The sequence below is a fragment of the Pristiophorus japonicus genome, chromosome 1, assembly GCF_044704955.1.
Source record: "Pristiophorus japonicus isolate sPriJap1 chromosome 1, sPriJap1.hap1, whole genome shotgun sequence".
In the NCBI taxonomy this organism is placed as follows: Eukaryota; Metazoa; Chordata; class Chondrichthyes; family Pristiophoridae; genus Pristiophorus; species Pristiophorus japonicus.
In genome coordinates this window covers 398,584,073-398,591,975 of record NC_091977.1, presented here as the reverse complement: position 1 = coordinate 398,591,975, position 7,903 = coordinate 398,584,073, and the positions used below count along the sequence as shown (strand labels likewise).

Genomic DNA, 7,903 nt, shown 5'->3' with positions numbered 1-7,903 from the left:
GCACCTGGGAGTTTTAAAAGGGCCTTACAAAGAGGTGGACCCCACAAAGGACTTCTGTTTGGCAGAGCGAGTCTAAAATGAGCTATGTTAATGTGAGATAGTGAATTTATAATAAGAATTACCTTTTTTATGCTGAATGGCCACTATTTGTGTAAAATAATGGATGAAGTACAATTAATAACGGCTAACAAGGAAATCAAGGTTTCGCTACCAGTCAATAACCAGTTAATGTACCAGATAATATGTACCATACTAACGCACTGTCTATGCCCACCTGCCTTCCGTTGGACAAGTGTGATGTTATGTAATGATGTGTGTATCGTCGTCCTGCGTCCAGGTGGGGGGGGGAAGGTGATGTTATGTAATGATGTGTGTATCGTCCCAGTACCTTAAATGTAATGTAAGTACTATGCCACACCACAGAGGGCGCTGCGGTGGGAAACCCTGGTAGCACCTGTAACGAGGACTATATAAGGCTGACCACCACACCTGGGAGGCACTCTAGAGCTGAACAATAAAGGACGAAGGTCACAGCAGTTAGACTTACACCAGACCGTGTGGAGTCAGTGATTTGTGTGCTACATACACCACAATACCCAAGATCCTAATTCTCTGAGCATTGAGTCTTGGGGATTTGCAAGCACGTTAAATCCAGAAAGTCCAGGCTTTGCCTATTTCAGCTCTTATTATTGACCTATCACTTTTCGGAAATTCAGAAACTATTAATGTATTTAGGAGTTTTAAAATGATGTGCTTGGCAGAATCAACTGCTTTAATGCAGGATAGTGAATGAAGCTCCTTTCTCCCTTTATGGTGAAGATTACATTCTTGACTATTGTACTGCAAAATTAATTTTCTACGGCATTGCACTGCCTCCCTATGCTCCCAGTGCTGCGTACCTGTTCTAGCTCACATGATGTTTCTCCAATTCTGCGTTAGGATTTTGAATCAATGCTTTCTCGGGGTTGAGCTCTGATGTTTTTACAGATTGCAATAATAAAAACGAAAAGGCCCATCTCCGGCAGTAAATTGGAGTGCAAGAACTAGCAGTCTGTTCAGAATCAATAACTTTAATTAGAATTTCGTTTTTTTTTTGCCGATAGTGGGCAACAAACGTTTCATAATGGTACAATGTCTATTGGTCCCCACATAAGTGCTGTTATAGCATTATGTCCTCATTGCAGCAAATGGCTTGATTCTTGGAGCACAGAGATGTATGCAATGGATCAGTGCTTTAGATCCATAAAATATATGTGGAAAGAATTTATATAAAAAAAGGATAGTAGGTATGCCTTTAAAATGTGGACTGAATTGTTTGCGTGCCCTGTCTAAATATCCCGTAGTCTCGAACCCCATTTTAGCTAAAGACTACACTTTTGAGTTTGAATCCCCAAGTGGGATGAGACCTTAAATTGATGCCCCATTAGGCTCTTTCAGGTAGAACCAGAGGTTTCTAACAGAGTCCATTTGACTGTGCCAGCTTTTTGCTTAAGCAATCCAAAACTAATCGCACAACTTTGCTCTCCCCAAAACCATGCATCTTCCTCGACCTCAAATAATTATACAATTTTCTCTCAACAGGTGCAATGTTCTCTGCCTCAACCATTGCTTGTGGCAGAGCATTCCATGCTCTCAAACCCTCGAGTTGAGGAATTCCTCCTTCTCTCCTCATGATGACATCATGGACTATCCAAGCAGAGGAAATAGTCTTTCCCTATTTACCCTATCAAAATGCTTTATAATTTTTAAAGTCTTAAAAATGTAATAAAGTTGACGTAAAAGATCACATGGCACTATTCATTTAAAGTCAGTAACATATTTCTGATTAATATATCTGGTATTTACACTGTTTTAATTTAAGGATGTTTTAGTTTAATTTTGCCCCTTAATGATCCTGCTGTCAATTACCATTATCTAAAGAATAGCAGCTTAGTGGAAAAAATGACTAATCATGTAACAATCACAATAACATTCGCAATGTTTAAAAAAAAGTTGCGTTTATACCATTTTTATAATTTAGATTCTGGGAGCCCAGCATCTGTGAGCCGGACGGATCCTGGCATTTATGCAGTCGTGGTCTCAGAGACTGTCACTTGGCCACTGTTTCCATTTTTTTTCCAGTGATTGTAGGGTAAGCAGCTCCCAAACCAGATTCAGTTATGCAACAAATAATGTTACTTACATTTCAAAACTAGAAAATAACAACGTGAGAATAGCAAGAACTATTACAATATTAGATTCTTAGTTCTTGGAAATTCCCCTGAACATTTGTTGCTATCTGTGGATTTTCCCAGAAACCAAGCTAAGACATCGAAACGCATATAGTTGCTCGAGTCTTAGAAATAATTCAAACTTTTGTTTTAGTTGAGTCTTTGGATCTTGTACATTGTTTTCCACAACCCCCACTTTATTTTTGAGCTTCACTGTAAAAATTATGAAAAAGAACAAAAACCACCATTTGGGCATTTTAAATTGAAAACTGAAGCAAAAATGCAAGAAGTTGCTTCACTTCCCCTCACCCTTTTTTTAGGGCTCCTTGGGCTTGGCCACACATCATTCTGTTCCCGATTGGATTGATGTTCCAACTTTCTGCCAGCCATTCTGCAACTGACCACTAGGACAAATGCAAATGCAAACCAGAAAAAAAGTGTCCCTTCATTTTCATCTCTTTGCAGAGAAGGCACAAAGCCTGGACCCAACAGGTTGTGTCAGGAACTCACATTGCTGTATTTGGAGAAATCAGATAGATTGGAGTCTGCACTACACTTTTTCACAGTGATGAAGCAACAGCAATATGTTACTAAACAGGATTAACAAGTGCAAAAAGTACAAAAAGTAGTTTGAGGCAAATCACGATGCTCTGTTTGTGAGATACTGGATAACCTAAGAGCTATTATTCAATATAATGGCCTAATTTCTAGCTTTCCTGGGTGAGAGTATATAGACTTGGTGGACAGCTCCATAAAATACATCTCCACAAGATGAAATAAAATAGCTCTGCATTCAATGGGCTCAAATTTCTCCAACCCCTTTTTCTGGCGCCCTCACCTGAGGCGCGCCGCTTTTGTCCGCTTCCAAGTGCGCCGAAAAAAGATGTACATATTCTGGCCGCTCCCCAGCCTCTCCTCGGTCGTGGCGCAGCGTGGCCCAATGGATTGGGGGCGGAGCCAGATCCCAGCGCTGAAAATAGTGCCTGGACCTCTGCACATGCGCGCTAGCGTGCAGTAGCTCCTGGTAGGCCGTTTCTGCAAACGCGCGCTGCAGACTGTGTGGGAGGGGTCCGAAGCATGCCGCCCTAGCCTTGACCAAATGGGCTCCCTCATCACCGGCCCGCTGCGTTCCCCAAGGTAGGACTTCTATTTTTTAGTATTTACTGATTGATTTTGGTGCTTTAGGTGCAGGGCTCCTTCTATTTTTTTAAATTTGTTATTTATTGATTGTTTATTACTTTGTTCTTGGTGCTTTAGGTGCAGGGTTCCTTCTATTTTTTATTTGTTAATTAATTGCTTATAACTTTTTGTGCTTGGTGCAAATGTACTGCTTTGTTTGGTGCGGCCCCCTCCCCCCCACCCCCAAAACCCGGTTACCTTCCCTCCACTATCCCTGCACTAATGTCCGCCGATGTACTAATGTGCGCTGCTTTCTTCACTGCCCGCAATGTTTTTCAGAGCTGGCCACATACACTGACCTAAGTCGATTTGGAGTAATTTTTAGCTGGCCCAAGTGGCATAAATGGCCAAAACTGGCGTAAGTGGCTGGAATGCCCTCTTTTTGAAATAAAACTCGACTTAAAAAAAGTCGTACCTAACTGAGTTACTCTGGAGCAAGTTTTATTGGGGAAAATAAATTTTGAAAACACCATTTTCCCCAATAAACTTGCACCAGAGTAACTCAGTTAAGTACGATTTTTTATTGTTTGAGTTTTTTTATCAAAAGGGAGTGTTCCCAGCCAGTTAGAAACATAGAAAATAGGTGCAGGAGTAGACTATTCGGCCCTTCGCGACTGCACCACCATTCAATAAGATCATGGCTGATCATTCCCTCAGTACCCATTTCCTGCTTTCTCTCCATACCCCTTGATCCCTTTAGCTATAAGGGCCATATCTAACTCCCTCTTGAATATATCCAATGAACTGGCATCAACAACTCTCTGCGGGAGGGAATTCCACAGGTTAACAACTCTGAGTGAAGAAGTTTCTCCTCATCTCAGTCCTAAATGGCCCACCCCTTATCTTAACACTGTGTCCCCTGGTTCTGGACTTCCCCAACATTGGGAACATTCTTCCTGCATCTAACCTGTCCAGTCCCGTCAGAATCTTATATGTTTCTATGAGATCCCCTCTCATCCTTCTAAACTCCAGTGTATAAAGGCTGAATTGATCCAGTCTCTCCTCATATGTCAGTCCCGCCATCCCAGGAATCAGTCTGGTGAACCTTCGCTGCACTCCCTCAATAATCAGAACATCCTTCCTCAGATTAGGAGACCAAAACTGAACACAATATTCCAAGTGAGACCTCAACCAAGGCCCTGTACAACTGCAGTAAGACCTCCCTGCTCCTATACTCAAATCCCCTAGCTATGAAGGCTAACATACCATTTGCCTCCTTCACCGCCTGCTGTATCTGTATGCCAACTTTCAATGACTGATGAACCATGACACCCAGGTATCGTTGCACCTCCCCCTTTCCTAATCTGCTGCCATTCAGATAATATTCTGCCTTCGTGTTTTTGCCCCCAAAGTGGATAACCTCATATTTATCCACATTATACTGCATCTACCACTACAAGTATTGAAGCCAAAAAACAGAACCTTTAGCTAACTGCCACGGAATCATAGAAAGAGCGCACAATGGAATGAATATACGCCAGGAATTTCCTCGGGATCGGCAGCTGTAACTTCCATGAAACATTTGCCCACTTACCTAACCTGTCCAAGTCACCCTGTTTTGGCCATTTATGCCACTTTGGCCAGCTAAAGCTTACTCCAAATCAATTTAGGTCAGCGTATGTGGCCAGCTCTGAAAAACATTGCGGGCAGTTAAGAATTCGGCGCAGGCTAGTACATTTAAAGCATCACAGTTCCGAGCTTCACCATTTATTCTGATCTATTTTGGGTCCAAAGTGGTTAATCTCAGCTGGGGGAAACAACCTTTCAATATCTATTTAAAGTTTTTTAATCTTGATCTAGTTTAAGTTATAGGGAGATTATGTGAAATATTTAAATATGTAACATGAACCACTACAAGTATTGAAGCCAAAAAACAGAACCTCCTTCCCCTCTCTGCACCGAATTCCCACTTACCAAATTCCCAACTTTTGCACTCCGTTTCTGACAACTCTGAGCGACCCTGAATAAATACTGCAGGATATTCCCCACTCACCAGGCGAACATTGGGGCGTCCCTTCGGCCAGGGATAGGGGCTGCGAGCATTGGGTCCAGCTCACGGCCTGCAGGACACACTGGGAGGGCAAGGAGCAGGAGCGCAGACTCCACTGCGCATGCGGACAGCTGCCAGCAATGTTTCGTGCACTGGGCTGTTGCTCTGCCCCCCCACTGCACTATGTACGCCGCGCTAGGACACGAGACTCGGCAGAATGGGACCGCTTTTTTTCGACACCGTTTCCAGCACGCAAAGTCGGTGCATTTAGGGTAAGTGCGCCGAAAAAAGGGGTTGAGGAAAATTGGGCCCATAATATGGAAAGAGCCTATGCAAACTTTTCATGCTGTAATTACACCCTCCTACCAGCGGTGACACCAACCTGACATGTTTACATAGGCACTTTCCATTATAAATGTGGATTATAATGGAAGAGATTAATGAACAGTGCATGCATATGTAAGATTTTTAATATAGATGGATATATTTGTGATTTGGCTAAAGCTCTCAATAATGTTGTACTTTCAGGAAAGTGAGATTCCTGCTGTGATAAAATAAAATGGGCATTATCACAATCCCAGTGGTTTAACCATTGTTGTACTTTCACAGATATCTGCAATATTTTATATTGAAAATAACTTGTGGCGAACAGTTTATTGCATCTTTATAAGGCAGTCTCACAGTGGGTTAGTGCCCCAATACCATGAAGAGGTCGAAAGAAAGAACTTGGATTTATATCTTGCCTTTCATGTCCTCAGAACACTTCAAAGTTGTTTACAGCCAATGCATTACTTCTAAAACGTTGTCACTATTATGTAGGCAAAAGCGGCAGCCAAATTGCAGCGAGCCTCCTTAGTTTCTTTGAGGAAGTGATGACTCAATTCAACTATGGTAAACTCTACATTACAGTGGCTACACTACAAAAGTACATAATTGGCTGTGAAGCGCTTTGGGATGTCTTGACATGGTGAAATGCAAGTCACTCCTTTTCTTTATTTCCTTTTTCCTTCTTCCTTTATTGTACTTTGCGTACTCTGTCCAATTTCAATCACCAAGTAACAAGGGAGCCATTCAGCTGCTGGAGACGGTGCAGAGGAGAGCCACGAGGCTGATCCTCAGTGTTGGGGTCTGATTTATGAGGCAAGACTGGTGACTTGAGCTTTCTGAAATGGTTTGGTAAAAGTTCATCTGGAATACTTCAAATTAAACTGGAAGTAGGACAAGGAGACATGGGTTCAAAATATTAGAAGGTAAGTTTAGGACTGGTATCGGAACGTGGTTCTTCATGCAAAGGTCAATCAATACTTTGGGAGTGATGGAGGTGAAAACTCTAGACTCACGTGGCAGTTTATGTTGGTTCTGGATGGATGAATTAAGATGGGCCAAATGCCCTTCCTCATCTGTACATATCCTGTGATTTTGTAGTCAGCCTCTCCCTCTGTCCACTTTCAGATTCCTTATATCATAGTCCATATCAACGCTACCTATCACGATTCTGGATTTCAAGCATTTAAAAAAAAAAATACTTTTAAAAAGAGTGGATGTAATATCTCAATAGCTTGATCCAGCAGTAACTGTTTCTTATGGATAATGGAAAAATCACGGAATAAAATGGTTACTAAATGGGAACTTGTCTTCTGAACCACAACATCTTCTGTCTGAGGAAGTTTTAAAAATTAATTTTGAAATAAAAGTCAGGCCTTTTTTTTTTGTTGAAACAGACATTTCCCTTAATAATTATTGGGTCTTCTACATTTTTAGATTTTAGAAATCTGTGAAGAGTTGCTCAAAGCATCGATATTTAGATAACATTATCTTGAGTTACAGATTTGTAGCACCTTACTGAGCAAGGGAAGAATCTGGTGAGATAAATTGCTGGTTATGCACATAAGATGTAATCTGCTCTGTAAAGATCAGCAATTTTTCAGTTATCAAATGTTTTATATTGTTGAACAACTGCGATCTCTTTATTTTTGAAGTTTCCCAACTTGGATATTTGCTTAGAGATGCTGGATCTATCTGTAGCTGTGCATACATTTAATCAGTGCAATCAGTCTAAGGTTTACATCTTAGACTTTTAATAACTCTTAGAAACTTTTGAAATAAATTGGGAATCTTTATCAACTTTTAACTTTTAAAATAACTTTGGAAGTCACCTTCCTAATGCCTGCCTCCCAACTTAGCCTCGGAGCATCTACCATCAATGGCGTTACTCGGTGCCGAGCTTGCGGCCAACACTTCACCGTAGGCAATTAGGTTTATAGAGCTGTGCCTGGTCTCTAGTTGTCTTGGACCCCCTTGCCACTGGACTAAGACCTTGTTCAGCTAAGCCCGTGTGGTTGCCGGTGTGCAGCGGCCACCCCACGTTAAGAACTCATGCACAGGCATCTTCCACTTTGTCAGTATGACGTTCGGGACTTGGAACGTCAGGACCCTCATGGACAATCCCAACAGCAACAGGCCGGAACGCTGCACCGCCATAGTTGCCCGGGAACTCAGACGTTTTGACATTGACATAGCTGCC

General features: G+C 41.9%; 1 protein-coding gene across 4 annotated transcripts in view; it reads left to right on the top strand.

Annotated features, from left to right (window-relative positions):
- The window catches only part of sgk3 (serum/glucocorticoid regulated kinase family member 3), a 174,674-nt gene that overhangs the window by 31,401 nt on the left and 135,370 nt on the right, over window positions 1–7,903 (top strand). The gene's annotated exons all lie outside the window — the stretch shown is intronic.